Consider the following 12,013-nt stretch of genomic DNA (forward strand, 5'->3'; position numbering starts at 1 on the left):
TTTGCTATCTAGGGGTACACGTATGTGTACAGCATAAGTTATAGAAAATTAGGAGTCGTAACTTTGTGTATTTACCACAATGCATAGGTGTCCACCAGTACAAATGAAGCAGGTTATATACTTAAGTTTTATATAACCTCCTTGGGACAAACTCTGCTCACCAAGGTATGGCTGTATGTACAGTCACGAGCAAAAGTTTGTGGACCAAAGGTGCTACGATTTAATTTTTTTTCTTTGCAGCCTGGGCATTCTGGCTGAAATTGAGCACACGCCTACGTGCACGTGTTCAACTAATACAACGTATTAAGCCAATTCAAGACCGCAGAGCTGTGCTTGAATATATTTAATTTTTTTGGTGATGCCGTGGTCTCCTAACTTTCGCTCGCGACTGTACATACATATTATGGGCAATCGACATGTGTTGGAGCTTGTTTTGTTGTATTGTGGGATGCGTTATTCTCCTTCATCATTTGTTTATCTCAGTTTAGTGTGTTCTTGGTATAACAACATTCTATTCAAGATATAGTTAATGCACGTGGATTCAAGATGACTGTCATTACACGTACATAGCCTTACTGAACATCCTGCACGGTGCGAGGTTACATTGATTGTTATATTTTTTTACAGGGCTTTAAGGTATCTCACCTCGGGAAAAAAGAAAGAACAAAAAGAATGCAGTGTTAGAAATGCAAAATTGTGGTTCTTGTTCTGTGGTGATTTTTAAACTCTTTGAGCATATGCATTTAGACTAAAACTTACCTTTCTATGATCGTGGAAGTAGTGCCTATATATGCTCTGGATAGGCCCCACTGAGCTGCTGAACATGATAATGCAGCTGTGTTAGTAATGCTTGCCACCTTTTATAGTTACTAAATGTTACTAATGTTACTGGTATGAAATGCAGCTACTTAACTGTTAGTAATGCATGCGAAGAGCAACTCCCAACTTTATCACTATATAGCAAGACCCTTTTTTCTAGCAGTGAAGGGTTAAAATTGGCTTAGTGTTGGCAAGGTTGGCTGTTGTAGCACGCTCTATGTTGGTAGCTGAGCATTGGCCAATGTTATGCCAGTATCAGTTCCTAAAGTCAGACCTCTCATGGCAGCCAACTTCAGGTCGACTATGGCAATGCTGACCAGGAATGTAGGGCTGGTGTTGTGCTAAGGATTTTCTTACCCATGCCGTGCAACACAGGCCCAACATGCTTGTACCAGAAGGGCAGACAGGGCCGAATACCTGGTGTCTAATGCACTTACTGTAGACCTACTTAACGGGCGCCATGTTCTAATACAATGGTTCACCCATTATGGCTGTGAAGCTTCCTGCATCCTTTGAAACCATGCTACGCCACATATCTCACATATCGTAAGGATGGACAGTCAGGCTTCCTGCAAGGTTTTTGCTATTCCCTCCTTTGTCACTACCTTTTTAATGACTTTAAAACTTGCATGGAAACTCATCCACATTTATGAGTGATGGGGCATTAAACAGTAAACGAAAACAAATTGGCACACGCTCTTATTACCTGGGTCATACCAGCTGGTTCCCCTTGTTGCCTGCGCCACATCAAGACTTGGAGAGCAAAAAACAGTTTATCCTAAAAGATTTGTGGCTCAGTTGGCGCACCCTGTACCTGCGCGCCATTCATTTATGTCATGCCAAGACAGCACTTACTGACATGCCTTCCCTCACTCTTCGTTCACTGCTGACTATCTGGTACATCACATACATGGTGACTTAGGGCAGTTCAAGCACTGTGGTGGGTACCCAGACAATTACCACGCCTTTTGGAGTGCCCTTGTGTCAAACCTGTCCTCACCCAATACTTCGCTTCTTTCTATCCTAACAGGTGTCATTGATCTTGGTGCAGACTGGATCACTACCGCCACCACTGCTAAAGACCTACCAGCTTGAAGCCTGACAAGGTACTCCAGAGCAATTCTGCACCATGAATGCTGTTCCAGCCACGTGAAATAATACAAGTCTTCTCTATCTCACTGAAGTGGTATAGGAAGGCTTATTATGTTTGTCGTCTTAAGCGTGACCTAAACTACCTTTGTGTAATAAATCTTATAACAGCATATCACTTTTAAGTTAGCAAATTGATCTATAATTCATTCATTGAGATGCAATGGCGTAGACAAAGGGAGTGTTTCTGAATATCAGCCCCTGCCTTATCTATTTACATGTATCGGCCATGGAGTGCTGGAGTCCTCCTCTTCAAAATCAAATTAATTTCTGGGGCCACATTCCTAATGAATCACTGTCATAGATACTTTCACTTTTGAGTGATGTGTTCGGTGCAGTGCCATGGAGATGTGGGTGTTGTATGCCCACTGGCGTTGCCAATCACCATCTGCTGAAAGTGTTGTCCCCAACAGCTGTCAATCAAGGACAAGGCCCCTGTCCGAACCAGTAGTGCAAGCAGCATTTTATATATCTTTTGTTCTGTATAATTTTGTAAGACTTCGTAACAGTCACAAAGCACCATGGTCACTGATAAAATAGGCAAACATCCACTGAAAACATACACACCAAAGCCTGAATTGTTGTGTTCGCTACTTTCTTAAAGTCTAAATCTAAAGATGAATGTGTACCTCTTATGGCAAAAAAATAAAGAGAATATACATGATTAGTGCCTTTATTTAAGTGAACTTGTTTCCTGTTTCTCTACAACCACCTGCAAGCATTTCCTTTCCGCGGCTGCTTAGTCTGATTTATATTCCTATAGGGCTTTGGAGTTAAGGGACACCAAAGCCTGCCTTGGCTTGCAGAAAGGAGATAACAGGATCATTACACGCAGCCATCTTGATATGGATTGTAGCACATTTCCTAGCCACCCTGTTATAACACTCGCTATACCTATATGTTTCTCTTAGGCATTCAGTCCCTCACTGCTTGCTTTCTGGATTAGATTATGGGGTTTTACGTGCCAAAACCACTTTCTGATTATGAGGCACGCCGTAGTGGGGGACTCCGGAAATTTTGACCACCTGGGGTTCTTTAACGTGCACCTAAATCTAAGTACACGGGTGTTTTCGCATTTCACCCCCATCGAAATGCGGCCGCCGTGGCCGGGATACGATCCCGCGACCTCGTGCTCAGCAGCCCAACACCATAGCCACTGAGCAACCACGGCGGGTTGCTTGCTTTCTGTCTTACAACTGTTGGGTGCATTCAATGGATGTGAAGTTTTATTGATGTTGTTAATCCTTTGCAGTGATGACATGACTTATTTGTGCATTAGACACTGTGATAGCCAGCTTGGATTGCTGTTTCATAATGTACGTAGCAAGCTTACCTTGCCCAAGTTATAAGCATATGAAGCTAAGAGACAATGAAGTAAAGGAAAGTGTAGGAGAAATTTAACTGTATATCTTTAATTTAAATGTAGAAATAATGTGGAAAAGGCAAAAGAAAAGCTCATTCATTGTTTCTTTGTGGTCTTCACAGTATAGCAGTGTGCCATGCATGAATGTATAACTGCAGAGTGTCTAGGTTCGATTAGGAATCATATAAGAGGCTTCTGCTTATATTTAAGGGAGGCTGGACCATCACCTCACTAAAGCATTAAAATTGGTTGGAGCATGCTTGAGAGTTTGTTGCGAGATGCTCATATCAGCAGGAGGTATGATCGTCTACATGTTAGGTGAACATGAATGAGCGTGATGAAAGAATTCATTATGGGGTTTAGCATCCCAAAACAATTCACTGTCTATGAGAGATGCCCTAGTGGGGTGGGGCATCTGATTAATTTCATTCTCCTTGAGTTCTTTAATATGCACATGGTACCGAAGCGTTCTTGCATTCCACCCCCATCAGAATGCAGGCGGGATCACACTCCTCATACCTCTTGTCAGGTTACGTGCGTCTGCTTAAAAAATGTTTTCGCAAAATGTATTGCTTGAAAAGCACCGCACTCATTCCAACGTGTTCCTTGCATTCCAGGAAAAGGTGCTTTAGGTCCCCTTCCTAAGTCAGTGTCAGAGCCTAAGTCAGTGTCATAAAGTTCTGTCATTTCTGCAGGGCACTATACAACATTCTGTCACCATAACGTTGAAGGTATTCTGCGAGATCCGCCCATGTTGACTCTATTGATAAGGCTGTACCAGATTGCAGGCAGGAGTGGAAGAGCATGCACTGAGATGGCTCACCGTCTTATACTTCTCTAGCCACAAAATGTCTATCAGATACAATTCCGCAAATGTGCAGTGAGCAAGACTAGAGGCAGTTAGCACAGAAGCCACGTGAGCAGTCACCGCACCTCCCGTATCTTGTGCTAGTTCTTATTCTGCAGGAGCACGCTCAGCTCATACTAAATAAAATGTGGCAACACAGGTCCAATTTCTGGGCAGTCCCTCATCTGAGACACCACTTTTATTTCCTTCCCTTAATCTTCCTGTGAATGTGCTTTCTTTTCCAGGTGTAGGAGATCTCTCTTCAATGGCTTCGTGCTGGGGTGGCCCTGACACCATCTTTTCCCTTGGCCTGTGAACCAATAACAACTTGACAACCAAGGAATATGTCTCCAGTACCCGGTTGCTGTGACCTGTGATGCTTGCCATCAGCCAAAGCAAGGCAGCATTTTAGCCGAATGAACCAGAGAACCACGACCTTTGGGTGACAGACAAGTTCAGATACTTTGTTGCAGTTCCTGCATGACATGCAAAGCTACATGTCTTTCTCACATTTTCTTTATCATTATGCCTTGCGGTAAATCATCCAAATTAAAAATATATATTTTTTCTCACACGTAACTAGTGTAATTAAGAGGAAGCTTTACGTTGGAGCCAGCTCCTATTTCCACATTCAAATACATTAGAAACATAGAAATTGTCTCATTAAGCAACCGCTGAATCAATTTGTATGAAATTGTTTACATTTCAGAGCGACACCTCAATTCTGCCAACTGCAGGAAGCAGAATTTTTATTTAGAGGCTGAAAATTTTTTTACAAAAACTGCTGGAAGCAAACTACTCTAAAACCAACTAAGTCCAGAGTTTACAAATTTATAACTCACTACCAAAGACAGATATTGTAGTTATGTGAATTGCATCTGTTAGAGACTTTGAAGCATACAAATATGACACTATATGAGCTTGCAGCTTATGCACAATTGCTACAATGTTTACAGCAGTTTTGCAGAAGTTCTATTTGTAAATCAGGGGTATATTACATAGTGGTATATAATAAATCAATTTTGTCCACTTTATATGGCTTAATAGGTGCAGCTTACAAAATTGTGATAACGTAATTTTATTCCCAAGTTGCAGAGTTGTGAACTTGATACTGCTACTTAAAATTCTTCTTAGTTTGGTGATCTTCAAATTTTTTATTTCAAAATTGATAGCATAAATAAGAAATCTACTCCCTACGGGCAGTAGAACTTAACTTTTTTTTAAGGGGCCCTGAACTACTCTCTATAGAAGTGGAGAAATGCATTTGAAGTTAAAATAGGCAATTTCATAAATACTTATCTGCAAAAAGTACTTCAATGCGTTCAGCAGAAGCGAAGTCATTGGCAATCAAACACACCCTTCACGTGATTCCACTCCTTCTTCAATGCCTTGCACTACAAAAGCTACGGAGGAACGGGGTGTACCCACAACTCACTGCTTGCTGAACGTCAATTCGCGTCTCGCGTGCGAAATAAAGAAAAGCAGGGAGAAAGCGCACCTTCTTCCGTTGCGCTCGAGGCACCAGCGAGGGAACGAGGGGGGAGGGATAGCAGGCAGCGTTGTGCTCTGGCATCATACTGCGTGGCGGCGCGCGGTCGTGCGGGCCGTATCTTGAAAGCGATCTGCGTGGGGGCAGAATCTACGCATTGTAGGTGCGTTGGCGGCTCGTAGCTTTGTGCTTGCTGTGTGTTCTCGGCGCTCAGTTTGCATTGAAGCGATAGACAACAGCACGAAGGTGACTTCGCTCGCTTCTGCAGCGGCGCTTAAATTCCTCACGCCAGCGTTTGACAGCGCGTGTCCACGTTTATCGAGTTTGATGTGTTCATGTTTGCCTGTGGGCACTGACACCATGCTTGTTAATTAGTTAATAAGCGATTGTTTACAAGTTTATACGGATGATAAAACTACTATTCTTACTTTGTATAGCTTATCGCAATCGATACTTTGGCTGTCGGGCGAAACTACTTTTTTTCACACGTAAGAATTAAAATAATATTGTGTGCAGTTCAACACTACTCTCATTTCTCAATTTTTCCTGTTTCCCGGCTATTGCATTTCCTGGCTCTTATGTTTTTGGTTTTTTTTTTGCGGTCCCGTGAAAAATGTAACAGCGGGGTTCTACTGTATTTAGATAGGAGCTCTTGAGGTATAGCTTCCTCTTAAGTGTTTCTGATTTCACTTGCAGGCTAATTATTTAAAATAGCAATGTCTCATGATAACATTAAACTGGCGCAAATCTAGCTGAATTCATTCCACACATGAAGTATTTTAAGAACAAATGCTTAAAAACAGTGAACATTCAAAATTTTGTCGCACAAAACATGAGGTAGTGATGAAAAGTGCCTAATGAACCTGTAAAAAAGTCTTATATGTTCACGTTTAGACTTCGGTGACATAGTGTATCAGTCTGCTCAGCCAAGTGCCCTAAAGATGCTGGATCTTGTTCACCATTTAGGTATATGTTTGGCCAAAGGCTCCTTTATGACAAGTCCTATACAAAGTCTTTACGTGGAATCGAGTGAATGGTCACTTCATCTGCAAAGGTCATGCTCTAGTTTTACATGTTTTTTAAAAGCACATTCAAACCATGAACGTCCTTCCTATTCAACTGTCAATTATATAACCTGTACCATACTTTTTCATAACCAACCTGTATTGAGAGAGCCCTTCTCACTGATGGTGAGGAAACTCAGTAACAAAATGGATTTCCCGCTCCTTGAACATTGCCTGGTTGCTCCAACGAAGTCATTACCGCTGTGGCAGTGGCAGCTCATTAAATGTGATACATCTTTTAAAGGAGTCACAAAACACCCTCCAGAGACACAGCAAGAAGGGTTTTCAGCAGAAAGCACTGACATGGACAAAAGGAGAGGAAGACGACACACCGCTGGAAAAAAAGGCGTTACAGTTGTATGCTAAGCGCCAAACACGATGATTAACATGAGAACAAGGTATACTGTGCCGAGGAGAGCATATGTCGCCTTGAAGAAGACAAGTCCACTTGTCGAAACGTTGGCTCCTGCTCTCACCTTGTTCTCGTGTTAATCATCGCCTTGAATCGCCATCTTCCGCATTCCCCTTGTTTTCCCTGGATAAGCACCAAACAAGGCATATTCAGTGTGTGCATGGGTCAGCAATGACCAGGAAAGTAACGAATTCACAAAAAAACACAAGAAAAAGTACATTGCCGGTAAGAAAGGAGTGATCTTTGTTGTATCTGGAAGAAGGCGCAGTATGGAAAAGGGCGCGAAAAAGAAGACACGGACGGCGAACTGCTCCTGTGAATGAGCACAATCGAGCTGCCCTCTTCTAATTATTGAACAGAATATATGCAGTTGCCAACCTAAACAAGATTGAGTTGCTTCCAGCTAACACAACACATCATCTCCTCCTAAAAAAAAGAACAAGGGTAATTGATCTCCACTTCAAACACAACACAGTCGCATGTCATAGTCCTGGAAACATTCTGGCCTTCTTCAGACTCTTGGCGATGGTTCTCGCCCAATCGCAACATCCCCAGGGTGGCCTTCACCAAGGGCGTCTTCGGAGCTGGTGGCAGTAACGACGCATCACATTCTCTTTGGCTGGTGGCTTCTGCTGCGGATTCTGACCCACTGCATCCTGGAGTATATTGGGGTGTCACTGGGGCTGAAGGTACGTCCACCTGAGTTGGCCCCGGAAAAGGTACTTGACCAACTGGTGCTGGAGGCTCGCGTGTCTGCCCGTCTTTAACCAGAAACTCTTTTGGTACCAGTGCCAGCTTAGACGCATTCCAACAATGGCCATATTGAAGCCTAAATGCTCCCCTAGGCAGCTGCTTGATGACTTTCAGTGGACGCGAATATGCCAATTCTCCCTTTGCACACAGTCCTATTTTTCAAACACACATATCATCTCCCTCCTTAATTTTAGGCACCTTTGCAGTCTTCTTGGCATCCTTGTACTCCTTCATGTAGAGCTGCTTCGCCTATACACGCCCACGTAGCTGTTGCATCGCTGCAGAAGGCTGCACTGCGACACCTCTTGATGGCATACCACCAACATCAAGTCGGGTCCTATGCTGGCGTCCGTGTAGGAGCTTCACAGGGGAAACACCTGTGATGGCGTGTGGCGTAGCCCTATAAACTGCAAAGTAATCCAGGATAGCCATCTTCAGGGGTCGTTGCTCCGAAACTGACAGCTGAATAAAATCCTTTAGGCTTCGATTAAAACGTTCGACTAACCCATTAGCCTGGGGGTAACACACTGACGAGACACAGTGCTTAATGCCCCTTTCTTCTACAAAGTTCTCGAGCAGCTCGAACTTGAACTGCGGTTCGTTGTCAGTCGTGAGCTCTTCCGGGTAGCCCTCAGCTAAAAATTGTTCTTAGAAAGTCTATCGCGACTTGTGATGTAACTGTGTTTGGAAAGCAAACTTAGGGCCATTTCGTGTAATAGTCCACCAACGTGATGATAAACTTTGGACTCATTGCTTCAGGCATGTTCAGTGGCCCAACAATATCTATTACCAACTTTTTATAGGGCTCTCTTGGAAAGGCAACAGGATTCAGTGGAGCAACTGAAATATTTGCCGATTTATCTGCAGACTAACACACATAGCAGCTTCGCACTGCATCTTCCACCTGCCTATCCATATTCGGCCACCAGTACTTGTCTTGCAATGTTCGTTTCATTCTTGTGATGCCAGGATGCGTTTCATGGGCCAAGGAAACTAGATCAGCCGTCATCACTTCTGGCACAACTACTCTTTCCTTCTTAATAACCATGCCATCGACAACGGACAGTTGTTCTTGTAACTGATGAAATGGCATCAGCTTCTGCAGCAGCATCTTTTTGGCTTGCCATCCTGTTTCGATGTACTTGGCTGCCAACTGCAGCGTCTCATCTGCAGCTGTTGCTGGTGGCACCTGGTCCTTGGTAACACAAGATGAAACAAATGAAATCGCTTCCTCTTCTATATCAGGTGGTGTGGCTGATACCATCGATAACCTAGACAATGTGTCTGTCACGACATTGTCGCACCCTTTTTGGTAGACAATGTCGAAGTTATAGTACAGCAACCTGGCTGACCATCTTGCGGTACGCAATGGCTTCCTCACATTGCCTCTCGTTGAAAGTAGGGTCACGAGTGCTTGGTGGCCAGTCCTGAGAAGAAATCATCTTCCCCAGCGGTACACATTCCAGCATTCACAGGCAAACAAGCACGCCAGTGCCTCTTCTCCCCAGCAGAGTACTTCCTTTCTGTAGCTGTAAGTGACCTGGATGCAAAAGCAATCGTCCGCACCTCTTCTCCAGCTGGCTGCTGTAAGACAGTGCCTTGGCCTGTGTCAGAAGCATCTGTTGTTACTACCACTGGAATTAAGCTGCGAGTCGAACAGATGGATTACTTCACATGAAAACAAAGAGTGAGTGACCTGCTCAAAGCTCTGTTGTGCATCATCATTCCAGTTGAATGTTTGCCCTTGACGTAGCAGTTTCCTGAGGGGTTCCACCACCTCCGCGTAATGCAGCACAAAACGAGAGCAATACCCTATGAGTCCCAGGAATGAGCGAAGTGCTGTCACATCCTTTGGCACGGGTGTATGTTCGATAGCTTCCACCTTCGAATGGATAGGAGTAAGGCCCTCCTTACTCACTACATGCCCTAGGAAAGTCAACTGGTCGATGCCAAACACACACTTGTCATTTAGCTTCAGCCCGGCATTAGAGATGCGCTGCAGAACCTTTTCTGAATTCTCATCGTGCTCACTGACCGTGCTTCCCCACACAGTCATGTCATCAATGTAACAAAGAACTCTCCTTCACCCCTGCAGAATAGCACACATCATCTTCTGGAAGGCTGCTGGTGCTGAGACGAGTCCAAAACAAACCCTCTGTGATGAACTTTGTGAACTGACGACTTTCTATTGTCAGCTCCAGCTGGTGGTACGTCGCTTTAAAATCCAGCTTCGAAAATCTTGTTGCCCCTGTCAACTGATGCAAAAGTTCTTCTGTGTGCAGGAGTGGAAAACCATCTACAATAATTGCTTTGTGGACTTCTCGTAAATCAACACATAGGCACTTTTGCACAACCACGAGGGGCATATCCACTCAGCAGCGTCCAAGCATTCAATGATGCCTCACTGTTCCAGACGCTTCAACTCCTCTGACACCCTGTTTCGTAATGCAAATGGTAGCCTACGTAGTTTTGCAACGGCAGGTTTGCTTGATGGGCATATCTTGATTTGATCCTCAAAACTTTTAGCCAGGCCTACTTCCCCGGAGAAGAAATGCGAAAACTTGTCGGGCAGTCTGGCTGGCAGCAGTGTCGGTGATTGCATGTTGATCTAAATACAGCTGAGCATGTCGCCTTGAATTCGAAGTTGAAGGTTTCGTATGGCATCAAGTCCCAAAAGCAATGTGCCTGCGCTCTACCCCATAAAACAGAACACATGTGTGTGTCTGCTTGTAGACTACATCCGCGAGGAAGCAACCTTTCACTTGAATTTGCTTACGTGAGTAGTCCAATAGGACTACTCACGTAATCCTTAGTTCTTAGTTAATCTTCTTAGTTAATCCTTGTCACCATGTTGTGTTGCATCTCGAAGAAGGCATCGCATGGAAAAGGGCACGAAAAAGAAGACACGGACTGCTCACTCACCGTTGCATTAGCAACGGTGAGTGAGCAACTGGCGAAGTGCTTCCGAAAATTTCGTCATTGAGAAGTGAGACAGAAGAGCCGGTGTCCACAAGAAAATACAGGCTTACGCCGTTAACACTGACGTCCACATGAATTCCCTTTCCTGGCGTGTCGTCGGTGCCCAGGGTCAGAACGGTAACCGCATTTGTCACTTCCGACGATTCCATTTTTCAGCCGTCATCCCGACGATTTTACTTGCATTTCAACTGGCACACTGAAGCGAAATGGCCTATCTTCTTGCATTTTCAGCACCTTGCGTTCCTGGCAGGACAGTCCGGTGTGTTGGCACGATGCGCATTCGAGCCACAGTGATAGCACGCACCTGAAGCCTTAACAGCAGTTACCTTTGTCAGCTTAGCAATGACCTGGTGCACCGCTGTATCAGCACTGAACTCTTTCATTTTGCCTTGCATCAGCTCTATGTGTCTGTCTATTTCAACCGCTCAACTGAGCGTCAAACCGGAGCCTTCAAACAAAAGGCGCTCACATAACTGCTGCGATGCTGCTCTTTCCAAAAGCTGGTCATGCACCACCTTTTCAGTTCCGTCGCCGAAGTTGCAGCATGCGGTGCACTCACGTAAGGCAACGGAGCAAGCCTCGATGGGCTCCCCCGGCAGTTGTCGACGCTTTCGAAAGCGGTGCTGCTCCATCAATTCATTCACCATCGTGGCGAAATGCTTGTCTAGCGGTGCAAATGCCTCTTTAAACACGTCGGTCCCATCTTCTTTGACGTCCGTGCTGCTCTCTGCGTTGTCTGGCACCAGACTGTAGTACACCTGCTGCCCCTCCAGGCCAAGTGCGTTGAGCAGTGTCGCTTTGCAGCGCTTCTTTGACAGCTCCTCTCTGCCGAGGGCTTCCAAGTAGTTGAGAAACGCTCACTTCCATTGCCTTCAGGTCATGCTTGCAGGGCCTGGCGTAGCAAGGAATGGTGGGGGCGAGTTGCAGTTGAACATGGTGGCTGCAGTCCTTCTTAGTTAATCCTTGTCACCATATTGTGTTGCATCTCGAAGAAGGCATCGCATGGAAAAGGGCACGAAAAAGAAGACACGGACTGCGAACTGCTCCTCTCAGCGAGCACAATCAAACTGCCCTCCTTTAATTATCAAACAGAATGTATACAGTTGCCAACATAAAAAAGAGCACTAACAAAGGTTGC

The 12,013-nt window shown here is 44.7% G+C and overlaps 1 long non-coding RNA gene across 1 annotated transcript; it reads left to right on the top strand.

The window, feature by feature from the left end:
- LOC125942366 (uncharacterized) lies at positions 1-4,988 on the top strand. Its single transcript, XR_007465040.1, has 2 exons — positions 1-1,925; positions 4,424-4,988. It is a non-coding gene; the product is annotated as an uncharacterized LOC125942366 (long non-coding RNA).
- The last annotated feature ends 7,025 nt before the right edge of the window (positions 4,989-12,013 follow it).

The sequence above is a fragment of the Dermacentor silvarum genome, chromosome 1, assembly GCF_013339745.2.
Source record: "Dermacentor silvarum isolate Dsil-2018 chromosome 1, BIME_Dsil_1.4, whole genome shotgun sequence".
NCBI lineage: Eukaryota > Metazoa > Arthropoda > Arachnida > Ixodida > Ixodidae > Dermacentor > Dermacentor silvarum.